The following is a 13,936-nucleotide window of genomic DNA, read 5'->3' as shown; positions in this document are numbered from 1 at the left end:
TTGTTCCCTCAAGGCACAATGCGGCTCGGACTGAGCTCCAGGTGACAAGAACAAATGCGGGCACACTTTCTCCTTTTCATATTTTCTTTTTAAGTTTTTCCCTACTTGCTCCCATAATTTTAAATCGATTGTTCCCTGGGCAGGAAACAAGGACAGAAATCCCATACGACTTGCAGTAGTTTAACTAGTTGTTCCTCAGGAATGGAACACTGGGCTCCTTTTAAGAGTTGCTGTAATATCCTGAGGTAAAGAAGTTGTTCTTTAGTCACTTGCTGGTCCATCTTAAAAGAGGAAGTGAGAAAAGAGAAAGACATCTCGCACTGAATGCTGGCCACGGTGGCAGCTGCTCCAGGCGGGGGCTGCTGTCCCTTACCGGGAGGCAGTTTTCAGCCCAAAATGCTTTCTCCTCCCTCAGCGTGTTGGTTCTACTGCTCAAGACTGTCAAGTCGGGGTCACCGCTTGTGGGCTTTGTCCGGGAAAGACCCACCGCAGAAGAATGAATTACTCAACACTTCAGCAAGTCAAGAGAGTAAGAGGGAGCCAGAGATCAACTCCAACTCCCAGGGCCCCTCTGCAGCTCTCGTATTTATTGAGAATAGTCAAACAAAGGATTAAGACAAAGCACGGCACAGGGATGTGCAAGGGGCAGGGCGTGTGCAGGAATGCAGGTCAGCAGTTTTGTGAAAAATAGAAACACTAGTCTTAATCTACATTTTCAGGGAGAAGTTTACAAGGTTCAGGGAGTGTACAACTGATAACGGAAACCAGGCAGGCACAAAGACCCCATAAAGTTCAAGATCTAACTAGAGAAGAGAAGAATGCCCTGCTGTTTTCAGCAAGGGAGTGATGCGATGGTTTCCCAAGAAGCAGAAGCAGCCCTATAGATAACAAGCTACACCGAAGATAAGCAAGGCTTGTCTCACTGTTTTCAGAAAGACACAGAGCAGCAGTTTTTTGCATCGCAGCCTTACAACCTATTAACCCCTGAGTGTGCCCCCACATATTATTATAATACTCTGCCACGAGGAGCTGAAAGCCTTTTTGCTAAAATCTGGAACACGAAAAGGATGCCCACTCTCATCACTTCTATTCAATATAGTATTAGCATTCCTAGCCATAGCAATCAGACAACAAAAAGAAATAAAAAGGATCCAAATTAGAAGAGAAGAGGTAAAACTGTCATTATATGTAGATGACATGATACTACATATAGAGAACCCTAAAGGCGCCACACAAAAACTACTAGAGCTAATAAAAGAATTCAGCAAGGTAGCAGGGTACATCAACATACAGAAATCAGTGACATTTCTTTACATGAAACTAATAATACCTTTTAAAATTGCATCCAATAAATAAAATAATTAGGAATAAATCTGACCAAGAAAGCAAAAGACTTATATGTAGAGAACTACAAAACACTGACTAAGGAAATTAGAGAGGACTTAAAGAAATGGAAAGATATCCCAAGTTCTTGGACTGGAAGAATTAATACTGTTAAAATGGCCATACTACCCAAAGCAAACAACAGATTTAATGCAAAACCTCTCAAATCACCCAGGATTTTTTTTTTCACAAAACTACAACAAATAATCCTAAAATTTATATGGAATCAAAAAAGACCCAGAATTACCAAAGGATTACTGGAGAAAAAGAACGAAGCTGGAAGAATAACCCTCCCAGATTTCACACAATACTACAGAGCTACAGTCATCCAAGGTATTGGTACAAAAACAGGCATATGGATCAATGGAACAGAATAGGGAGCTCAGAAATAAACTCACAAGTTTTTGGTCAGTTAATCTTTGACAAAGGAGGCAAGAACATACAATGGAGAAAAGACAGTCTCTTCAGCAAATGATGTAGCAAAAACTGGACAGCTGCATGTAAATCAATGAAGTTAGACTTCTTCCTCACATCATACACAAAAACAAATTCAAAATGACTAAGACTTAAATATAAGACAAAACACTATAAACCTCTTAGAAGAAAGCATAGACAAAATGTTATTTGACATATACCTCATAAATATTCTCCTAGGGCAATCTACACAAGCAATAGAAATAAAAGCAAAAATAAACAACTGGGACCCAAATGAACTTATAAGCTTTTGCACAGCAAAGGAAACCATAAGCAAAACAAAAAGACAACGTATGAAATGAGAAAAATATTTGCAAAAGATGAAACTGAAAAGGGCTTAATTTCCAGAATATATAAACAGCTCATACAACTGGATAACAAAAAATCAATCCAATCCAAAAATGGGTAGAACTAAACAAGCAATTCTCTAATGAAGTCATGCAAATGCCCAATAGGCATATGAAAAAATGCTCAATATCATTAATTATCAAAGAAATGCAAATCAAAACTACAATGAGGTCTCACCTCACACCAGTCAGAATGGCCATCATGCAAAAGTCCACAAATGACAAATGCTGGAGTGGCTGTGGAGAAAAGGAACCCTCCTACACTGCCGGTGGGAAAGTGGTTTGGTGCAGCCATTGTGGAAAACAGCATGGAGATTCCTCAAAAGACTAAAAGTAGACTTGTCAAAGGCTTTTGATCTCAGGCAGGCTGACAAGCTCCCAAAGACCTGGGCCTGGCCCATTATTCCGCCCCAGGTCGCCTGTACCTTGAAGGGTCGGGGGCAGCCACCACTCATCAGGCAGGCCCACCTGCGCCAGGGGACCCTGGCCTGAGTGTCAGTCGGAGGTGCTCCGGGCACGGCCGGCGCCCTCCCACCTCCTGGGGCTGCGACCGCTTTCCCAAACCCTCTTATGAGTGGCGGTGAAGGTGCGGGGTTCAGTGACTACTAATTTGGGGGGCACAACGAACCATGGCGGCGGCCCCGGACCCGCCTCGGGGTCCTAAGGAGCCACGCGGCCCCGGCCTCACCTCCGCACTCACACCTGTGCGCCTCCCCCGCCGGATCCCCAACCTGCGTGCCCCCACCAGCATCCCTTCACCTACCCAGAGGCGCCAGCGAAGGGGACGGCAGGCGGCTGCCCAGATCCAAGGCCGTGTTCCTCCTTGGGGGGTGCTGGTCCAGGAGAGCCCGGCTCCCGCACAACTTCCTCGAGCTCTGGGCGGGCAGCGGCTCCTGCAGCACAGCGCGCGGCGAGCTGGGCTGGGCGAGGCCCATTCCCAACGCCCCACCCCGCCACAGACCAGGTCCTGGCGCCCAAGCGAAACCACCAACATCAGCCCTGGGCCAGGCCACACCCCCGACCCCACTCCTGCTTGTCAAAACCCCTGTCATTGACCCCCCACCCCAGGCCAGGCCAGGTCCCTGACAGGACCCCCAAGATGAAACACCTTCTTATACTGAGGTCCCCGCCGCCACATTCTGCCCCACTATGTCCTAATCTAAGGACCCTGCACCACAAGCTGTCCCCTCATACCTCACCCCAGGTCCCCTATTCCAAGATTATCCTCTCACCCCGGGATTGCAGCCTTAACCCTCAGCCAGGTCACTTCCACTCTGAGGGGCCCAACCCTCAGTATGTTTCCCCCACTGCACGATACCCCCTCACTCTGAGTGCACCCCTGATGCAGGAAAACAGATGTGGGGCGTGAGGAGGGCAATGTCTCAGGTCTCAATTGAGCCTCTGGGACGTGCCCCAAGTGTGGGTCCGTGGCTTCATGCAGGAAAGCATTCAAGAGAGAGCCACAGTTGAGTGAAGGTAGTTTATTCAGAGAGATACATTTAAAGGCAAGAGAAAGGCCAGAGATAGTTCACGAGTTGTGGGGTTTGCATGCTCAGATTACAAGTAGGGACACATTGCATAGACAGGATGTGGGCTGTCTCCAAAGAGAGAGAGAGGGGCGGCCGTGAGATGCCCTGTTGCTGGTTTTAATGGGCTTGGTGGCTTCATATGCTAATAAGTGGAAGGACAGGTCTAAGTAGCCAGGGGAAGGGGCTGGGATTCCCAGGAATTTGACCATTTCCCACTCTTTGACCTTTTGTGGTCAGCCTTTGGACTTCCATGATGACTGTGGGCGTGTTATTTACCATGTTAGTTTATTACACTTAGAGTATAATGAAGCTCAAGATCTACTTGAAGTTTAATCTCTCATTATCCTGAGCCTCAAGGCCCACTGGGGGTTGACTCTTTCACCATCTTAATGTTAATTGCTGTAGCATTCCTTGAATGGCTGAGCCTGCCCCTTTCCATCCTGTCTCTCCCCTACCCCAAGCTGACCCCCTCACCCTTCACCCCATCTGTGCTGGGGCGGTCCACTCTCCAGTCACCATGGTGACAGCCACCAGTCAGAGATCTGGTGCAGTGTGCGGACAAACAGCCCTGTGTCCAGGCTCTGGGGCTCAGAAGGCAAGACTGGAGGCAGGTCAAATTCCCGCCCAGGGGCCCTTCCCCCTGTGCCCTGTACCTCCTCTGAGCCAGAAGCTCAGGGTGTCCCAGGCTGTGCACCAGGGTGGTCCCAGGCTGATGGTGTGGATGGTGAACCAGACCCCAAGGGCAGAGGTGATGGGTACATGGACCTGACAAGGGGAGGATGCGGCCAAGCCTGGGGATGGACAGCAGGCGGTTGGCTGTGTGCGTGGCCTGGGCTCAGCCCAGGTGGGTTCAGGGACTGTGTTCATTCATCTGGGGGCAGAGGGAAGGGGGACGGGAGCTTTGAACATGTCCTTCTTAGGAGCCCAAGGCTCAAGAGCAAATTTCCTGCATCCTTCACACAGTTGTCGGTGATTTTTTTCTTTCATGCTACACAATAAATGTGAGAGCATTTGAGAGGCTCAATTGAGTTGGTCCCTGATTCCTTCTCACTCTCTTGACTTTCCACAGAGTCCTGAGTAATACATTCCATCTCATTGGGACTACTGCTGGATAAAGCCCACACTTTCTAGTGTAAAAGGAGCCTGAATTCTGACTGGGGAATATGGTTTTCCAGGATATTAGTCTGCTATCTTGTCAATTGGCCGGCTTTCCAAATAAAGTCGCTATTCCTTGCTCCAACACCTCGTCTCCCCATTTATTGGTCTGTCATGTGGTGAGCAGAACGTGTTTAGACTCAGTAACAGCACCTCACACCTTCCCAGTACTTTTATTTCCTGTCTCAGAAAAGAGCCAAACAATTACATAGTAAAAGATACTCAACTCTATTATAATCAGAGAAATACAATCAAACGTGAAATGCTATTTTCCCACCTATCAAACTGATAAACACTTGCAAAGACGTTCCCAGTGTTGGGAAACCTGCTGGGAAGCCTTCAAAGGCTGCCGGTGGTGGTGGGCTGTAAATGGTATGACACCTTTGGAAAGCATCCATTTGTTAGTATCTATCAAATTTTTAATGTGCAAACCCTCCAACCAGCAGACTAAGATCTACGGAGAAACTTTTACTCCATATATTTCAGTATTGCTTGTTTTCACACAAAATATGTATTACCTGAGGAATTTAAAAATACGTTTTATAAAAAGAATTCTGAAATTTAGGCTTCTGTAAACACATTCTTGAGCTTTATAACCTTACTACTCTGGAAAAAAATTAAATGTACTTTTTTTTTCCAGAAGTGATTAGCAGCAAATCTCGAAAATGTAGAGACTCTGAGTTTGTCTTTGGGAGAGGCCTGCAAGAGCCCCAAGGACACACTCAGTGGCTGCAGGGTTAGGGTTAGGGCCTGGGAGGAGCCAAGGAGCTGAATGGGTTAAGATAAATTTTAAATGTCGGATGGAAAGCAAGAGTGTTGCAAGAAGCCCAGAAGTCCCCACCTTCCATTCTCAATGAGTCATGATGAAGGAGGAATAATCAAATGGTCGCACTTAGGTTAACAGAATGCTTATTCTGATGCTTGCCCTTAGAATGGTTAATGAACATGACCGATCAGTTGCTACCCACAGTTCCAGGCCCAGTGTTAAAACTACAGCCATTGATCTTACTGTTTCTATTTTATTCCAGTAATCGAAAGTCATAATCATGCTTGGTCTCTGAGTCCTTCTCCAGGGAGAAAGTCACGGAACTGTAACCTTACAAAATAGCCCAAATTACCAAGAACACATCTTAAGTGCTTACAAGATAAAGAGATGTAACCACTAGCCTCTATAGAATTGGTCACCTGGAGGCATTATGATGCCATTCTAAGTCTTCTGATGAAAAAATGATCCCGTTGGTTGTTATCAATGCTTCATTGTTTAACCTATGGCTAATCACCCTGCTCCATCCCCAAGATGTCTTCATAGTTTTGAAGGCACTAGCCTCCTGTGGGTCCGCTTTGCCTGGCAAAGTAATAAAGCTTCCTCTTTTCTTCTAAACTCTAACACCTTGTCTCTGTGTTATTTGGCTTGTCAGGGACAGGGGCCATTCTTTCTGCAACAATAAGGCTCATGAGATAAACACAGACAATCACCAGGACCTCTGGATCCACCAGACATCAATATTAAAAACTGATATAAAACCACAGAGCACCAACTAAGAAGCACTCTACCGGTGGTACAGTGGGCGTGGGATTGCATGAAGCAGCGTGGCGGGACACACTCACGTTGTGCAGGCACTCAGGGCCACTGCAAAAGAAAAAGAAATGAACAAAAGGAACACTCTATCCAGTAGAAATTAAAGCCCTCCTTCTTCATGGGGATACTGAAGAATGTTAAAAATGTATATATGCACACCTTTTCAAAACAGGTCAAATAAGCTTGAGCTGTGGAGACTTCAGGAATGGAAACCCTGAGTGTCCACGTGGCAATGGCTGGGGCAGGTACTGCCAACACAGGATAAGCCTGTACCCCAGGGACCAGAGGTACTGTCAAAATAAATCCACTGCAAGCACAAACATTGATGAGTCAAAAACCATAAAGTTGAGGTTACAAAACAAAGCCAGGATCCAAACGCAGTCCCCTCAATGTCACTACAAACAAAACTTGGGAAACCAACTCAGAACACTTCAACAAATAATGTGGATCCCTTGATTCTCCCAAACACAGCACAGGGGGCCTGTGCCCAGATCACTGGCATCTTTTAGGTCTGCATGTCTGCATTCCTGTGCTTTGAACATCTCCTTTGTAAATTAAACTGTAACCTCTTGCATATCCAGGCCATCTTATCTGGAACAAGGCCAGGCTGTCTAAATCAAAAAGCTAAATTCCAGAATACTTAAACAACATTTTGCATTATTTTCAGAACACAGCAGGGAAGGCCACCCACCCAAAGCACAGTTCCTGATGCAAGGGGTGGGGGCAGGTGACTGTCCCAGAGCTTCAGGCATTCTGAAATTCTGAGCAGTTTTCAGGAGTTCTAGGAATGTGACCTTAGTCATTCACTCATTTATGAGTTTTATTAATTAAATTAACTCATGCTTTTATTAAAGTTCATAAGAAGTGCACCTTTCACAACACAGTGTCACAGAATTACAACCCTTACACCTAAGAGCCCATCTCTGCATCTAGAAGCACATGGTTAAAGAAACTTCCGTGTACTGAGCCCTCTGTGGAGGAAGCTAGTAACATTAGCCTGAATGGCCTTTATTGGATGAGAATCCTGAAAATTTTCTGGCGTCAGGTCTGTGTAAACAAAGATCAAGTGTGCCATCTCTGTCTGAAGGCTCAAATTAGTGAGATTTTACTCGGGCCAAATTAAATTTAAAGGCCACCACATGGAACTTTCTAGCAATCAGAGCTATCTGAGCCACCTCAGGAGACAGTTCCTCATCCCCAGTGGGCTGGTATAGAGGTTGATCTGAACAGGAGGGCAGCCAGACTTGAAATCATATATTTCTGGAAAGGTGGGCCACAAAGCCAGGTGTATCTGTGTGCTGCTGGTTACACACACTGCAGCAAAGACCCACACAGAAATTGCCACACTCCTACAACCTGTCTTTATCAAGATCAAGGGAGGGGCAATGGTAATATTTGGAGAATGAAGGCAATCTGTAAACTTTAAGATCAATGTGGCCTTTAGGATCTACTTTATAACCTGATATATTACAATGGCCTCTATGCTATGCTTAACTGTAGGCATATATTAAAATGAAAATGACATTGCATAGCCTTTGTCACTGAAACCCTCTCAGATACCTTCTGTACTTACTGTGGTGCTGAGAAAAACGTGTGCACCAAGTATTCACTGACTAAGCAGCTAATTCCATTTAACAACATTGATAGAAATGAAACAGGATGACAGCTAATGCTGAGTCTTGCTACATACCAGGCATTCCTTCTATTTTATGTGCATTATCTCATTTCATAGAAAGAACACGGAATTTGGAGCACATTGACCAGGATTATAATTTCAGCTCTACTTAAAAACAACAACAACAACAACAAAACAAACCGAATAGGATTTGCACCAAACTTCAACACTGGTTACATGTAGGAAGTAAGCCCAAGGAACAGTGTGAGAAATCTCCACTTAGGTCTATGCAGTTATATACATGAATATTGACACATAGACATTCTATTATGTATAAATCATATATAGCATATACCTAGTGTGTATGCAGGTGTTCAAAAAGTATTTGCTGTTTTGAATTTTTAAGAAATTTGCTACTCTATAAAATATAAACAATTTACACATTGCAACAGAGAGGGAATTTGCAACAATTTCACAATGTGATGTAATTTACATTTAAATTAAATGATTGATTTCTTCTAATTTATTTATCTTATTTTTCATGTTAAAACCCTACAATGACCTCAGTGAGCATATCATAATGTACGCATAATGATGGCGAATATATACAAGCTCACGTTCCGTCAGTTAAACATAAGGAACAACACAAATATTACTAATAGTGACATGCCTATTTATGGGAAACTTGTTTTCCGTTTTTGTAGTTTTCTGTATTGTTCAAATTAACAAGGTCCTTGGCAAACATAAAGAGTTCTGCTCTTTGACCTGCTGACCGTGGGGAGTCCTTTGAGTGTGTTGTGCTAGGACTTTCGGGGCAGCAGTAGTGGGAACGCCTCACAGGGGAGATGAGGATGGGAGACTTGTCTTCAGTATAAAGAAGCAATACACATTCACTGTGAAGCCTTGGAAGAGTTACTTGCCCTCTCTGAGCCTTGAATTTCCAGGCCTCTAACCTTAGTTTGATTTCTTATCCACTTACAAAGCCCCCACCAGTGCAGACTCTAACTCACAGCCTCAGGACATCTCTGGATACATGCAGTGTGTGAAGCACCTGCTTCCAGGGTCTGAGTCTGAGAGCACTTCCCCCTGGGCAAACAAATCCTCCACTAGGCACATGACCCTTCCCTGACAAAACCTTGGCTCCTCCAGACTCGACCTCCATCATCTGACCTTCAGCATCATCCTGCTGGGCCCATGTCACCCAGGAAAGTCCCCTGCTGAGTCAGCTTAGCCTGGGCTGGGATATGACCACCCAAAGAAATCTGACCATCTGGCCTACCTGCACCAGGAACCCCTTAAGGGCCAGCCAGAGCCCAGACCATGGATGTTTCCTCTCAGTGAGTCTTCATCCATGAACCTACCCTGTTCCTGGGCTGTAAACCCCACTGGCCTAGGCCGAAGTTGGACTTGGGCCTGGTTCCCCCAGCCATGTCACCCCTTGGAGAGTTCCTCCTGAATACAGTGTTCCATCTTTAGCACCTGTCGAATAACTTTCCCTAGGGGCACTGTGGCTGTCCATGGATCAGGGCACTGTCTTCATTGCCCCCACGTTCTGAAATGATGGACACAGAAAAATGGAAACCATCCCATTTGCCACCCAGCCTCCCCTTCCAGGAGGGCCCCCCTCAGACATCTCCACCCAAGGTGCTCACTTTCCTAGGGCTGGAGGTTACCTCAGTCTCCAGTCACCAGCCACCCTCTGTGTCACCAGACCAAAGACCTGTGGCTTTTCTCTAATCCCATTTCCTCCAATGAAAGAATCATGTAAATACAATAAAATACTAAGAGGAGCAATGAATACACCCCCCACCTCTCCACTGCCACAGCACCTTTGTTTTAAAGCACTTTAGCTTCTGCTGTCCCATTTGAAACATTCCTAATATCTTAATTAACAAGGTAATATGTATTCTTTTTATTCTATTTTTATTGAAGTATAGCTGATTTACAATAATGTGTTAGTTTCAGGTGTACAGCATAATGACTTGGTGTTTTTGCAGATTATACTCCGTTATACATTATTACAAGATATTGGGTTTAACTCCCCAGGATGCACATCTATTTTTTATACAATAGTTTGTACATCCCCTTTTAAAATTACAATCATGTTGAGTTTATACTGTATTTAATAATTATTTTAGATGTAAAAATGAGGAAACTGAAACTCACAAACACATGTACATGTAAATACTAGACGCTGTGATCACAGAGGAAATAGAAGAGTTAAAACCCTGATGTTGGGAACGCAGGCTCCACCAGCTACCAGCTCTGTGACTCTGGGTAATTAGGGTTACCTCTCCCAGTGGTCTTCCAACTGCAGGGCTGGAGTAAGGAGCCGTCTCCCTCCTGGGGTGCGGCCTGGTGCTGGGCGGGTGCTCCGTGAGCTGGAGCCCACGGGGTTGGGACTAGAGGCTGGCCGGGATGCCCAGGAAAGGGGGGGTGATGCACTGAGGGGCAGGACTGATGGGGCAGAGCAGATGAAGCTGCAGGGGGCGGCCCTATGGCCTCCTTTCCCTCCAGCCCAACCCAGGCAGACCCCCTTTACCCCGGTCCACATGAACTGGGCTGGAATCTTTGGCTCAGCCTCTCTGAGGATCCTCATGACTGTCCCACAGGCCTTCACTTGGGGGTGGCCCCTTCTTCCCAGGAGCCTGGAAATGATGGGAGCTCCCTCATAGGGAGGTGTCCTGGGTACCAAAGCTGGGATCCAAACATCAGATGCCACCCCGGGTCTGTCTGTGTCCAATCCTCAAGTGACAACGGCCAAGGGCCACCTGACCCATTGGGGTCCAAGGCTCTGCGCCAGGGGTCTCCACATGTGGGGGCATGTGTTTGGCCTGTGCTCCTCCACAGGAAGCAGGGACTTGGCCCTTCACCCTGCAGACTCAGGCTGCTGGGTGCTACACAAACACACACATGGCACACACCATATACATACCCTACATAAACACACACACCACATACACCCCACACACAAACATACACATGCAGACACACATCACACACACATAGGGCACATGCCCGAGTCTCCCCCTTCCCTTGGGCCATGCGGGGAGCCCAGTAGACTGATCAGTGGCAGCCACAAGGCTTCAGTGACTCACAGTAAATTCCATCTCATCATTAAATTTGTCATTTATTTTAAGGTGTCAAGTGGGAAAAACTTTTAAGAAGAAACTAAGAAGGATAATGACTGCACGGCCTCACAGAAGTAGAGCCTGAGGCGGAGACCCGGACCCGGGAGATGTGGGTGAGCCAGCAGCGGGGCTTCTGCTTAGGTCAGGAAGCAGCCCTCGTCCCGCCCTCCTTCCCCTCCTCCTTTCCTTCTTCCTTTCTAATAACTGTATTTGGAAAGGCTTCTTCTGCTACAGTTTGCCTTTTCCTTTTGGTTTCATTTAATAGCAACAGATTTCTTATACTGGTGTGAACACCTTCAGTATCTTTTGAAGTGCACCGCGCTTTTCCCTCTTAGGAGGGCCGGGCACATTCACACAAAGGAACCAGAGATTATCCAATCTGCAGCAACTTTGTAATCAAACCCAGACACTCGGCCCTCACCGAAGGCAGGGGAACATCAGCCCTCCTCAGGGCTCTGCGGGGAAGACAGTTTTGTGGCTCTGGGCTGCCCCTCCAGTGACACAATCACCACCGGATGGGGCAGCCGAGGCCTGAGCTGACAAAACCTGCCTCGGTCTTCAGGAACTTTCTCACTTACCAAACATCAGCCTCTTCCCCTCCTTTCTTGTCCTTCCATGGACCAGAGTGGACCAGTGGCAGGGTTGGGCCATCAAAATACTACGAGGGGCGCCCATCCTTTCTCCCAGAAGTGACCTCCTGGAACCTGCCCAGCTCTTATCCAGCTGCTCCCTAGTGTTTCTGGTCCACCTGACCCCAGTAAAGTCCATGCGGACGCCCTCCAGGCCTTGAGAAACCCCCAACCCCCGCCTGTGTCCACCGCTGACCAAAGGGTGCACCTGAGACCGCAGACTGTTTTTGGGGGATTACATGTATATATATATATAACCCAGAGATTTCAATCTTTAAAGACTAGAGAGCTTTTCAAAATACAAAAGAAACCAAAAATAAACTCGCCTTTTGTTGTTGAAGAGTTGCCAGAACTCAAAATGTAAACTCCAGTTTTGCAGTATATTCTGGTTATATGATCCAGACCTTAGAAGGCTGTTGGGACAGCTCGCAGAGCCGCCGTCCAGTGGGCATCCCGTGTCCCGAGCTATCCGCCTCCCCCCGCCCACCAGCCCGAGGCCTCCCGAGCCCCGCCTGCGGCCCCAGCAGCAGGCGGGGAACACCTACATCCACAACCTGCTCGTGGACGGGACCTGTCAGGATGCGGCCATGGTGGGCTCTAAGGACTCGCCCCACATCTGCGCCGCCACCCCAGGAAAACCTTTGCTAGCATCACACCAGCTGAGGTTGGTTTCCTGATTGACAGACTGGTCAAGATTTTTCATGAGTGGGCTAAGGCTTGGGGGCCAGAAATGTTCTGTGATCCGGGACTCACTGCTGCAGGATGGGGAATTTCCCATGGATCTTTGTACCAAGATCACAGGTGGCGCACTCTCCTTCAACATCATGGTCACCGTGACTGCCAAGACGCTAGTCCTGCTGATGGGCAAAGAAGGTGCCCACGGTGGTATGATCAACGAGAAATGTTGTAAAATGGCTCCCTCCTGTGGTGTTCACAGTACTGACCTCATCTGTCCCTTCCCCCTACTGCTCCCCACTGATTTTGCACCCTCTCCTTCCCCCCCACATACACCATTTTTATTTTTGGGACCATTACCCCACAACCCTTTTTGCTGCCCAAACCACATGGTCAGAGGCCAGGGCTGGATGGACACCTCCCTCTTCTCATACCCTTCCTGTGTGTGGTTTGATAACTTTTTTGTTTTTTTGTGTATTTTTCCTGAATAAAAAAATATTCTACCAAAAAAAAAAAAAAAAAAAAAAGACTGCTGATCTGAGACAAAAATATATAATTCTCTTTTAATGTCAGATTCTACCTTTTCAGTAGCCTTCCCCCAAGTTGCTTTCCATTCAATTGCCTGCTGACCCTGCCAGCCCTGCCTCCCCACTCTTGTGATTTACTTACCTGTGGCTCTGCTGCACAGGACTGGGAGTTCTCAGACCATCCAAATTTCTCCTCCAGGATGACAGACATCTCTGGCCATTCAACTTCCATATTCCTTGATGTTTGGGTTCAAAGTATATTTGTGATGGTGGCATTTCCAAGCTCTATATAGGGTCTACCTCCACGCTTAAAGTCATAGCTGGGTCTGCCATGAAAGTCCCCCTAATAAGCCTAAGGTTTCTTCTTAGATTTACACAAAATGTACATTTTTGTTAATATATGACTTTACTTCTTTATTTCTTGCAGTCTCCATGTTACATATTTTTAGATAAAAGACTCAATTTCAATTAAAATTAACTCAAATTTATCTCTTTTATAATAGTATCAAGAAATCGGAAACAACCTTGAAATATGGCGGTCATAATCTCATGGGTTTTATTCTCTTTTTTTAAGCAAAATAAATCCTTATCTCCTCTCTACCCAGTGGGGACACGGGGAGGGGAGCATTAACCCTGAAAGTTTACTTATGTATAAAAAATAGCTTTTCAGAGTGGGTGAACAGCCTAAATGTGTTTATTTTTTATAAGAGGTAGGAAATTAAACTCCTGAAGACAGTTACTTTACCTTGTTAATTTAATTTATGAAAAAATGTGGTGAAAATTGCAAATATTCTTCAGGCTTCCCAAAGATATTGGGACAGGTACATTATCACAAAGGCCATCACCAATGGTCTTTCTGATTCTAGAGGAGGAACCCTATTATGAAATAGTA

At 46.2% G+C, this 13,936-nt stretch overlaps 1 pseudogene; it reads left to right on the top strand.

Annotated features, from left to right (window-relative positions):
* The first annotated feature begins 4,250 nt into the window (after positions 1-4,250).
* LOC141576111 (uncharacterized) lies at positions 4,251-13,626 on the top strand (annotated as a pseudogene).
* Positions 13,627-13,936: the final 310 nt, after the last annotated feature.

This window comes from Camelus bactrianus, chromosome 36 (genome assembly GCF_048773025.1).
Source record: "Camelus bactrianus isolate YW-2024 breed Bactrian camel chromosome 36, ASM4877302v1, whole genome shotgun sequence".
Lineage (NCBI taxonomy): Eukaryota > Metazoa > Chordata > Mammalia > Artiodactyla > Camelidae > Camelus > Camelus bactrianus.
The sequence above is the reverse complement of the archived record's forward strand: the minus strand, read 5'-3'. Positions and strand labels throughout refer to the sequence as shown.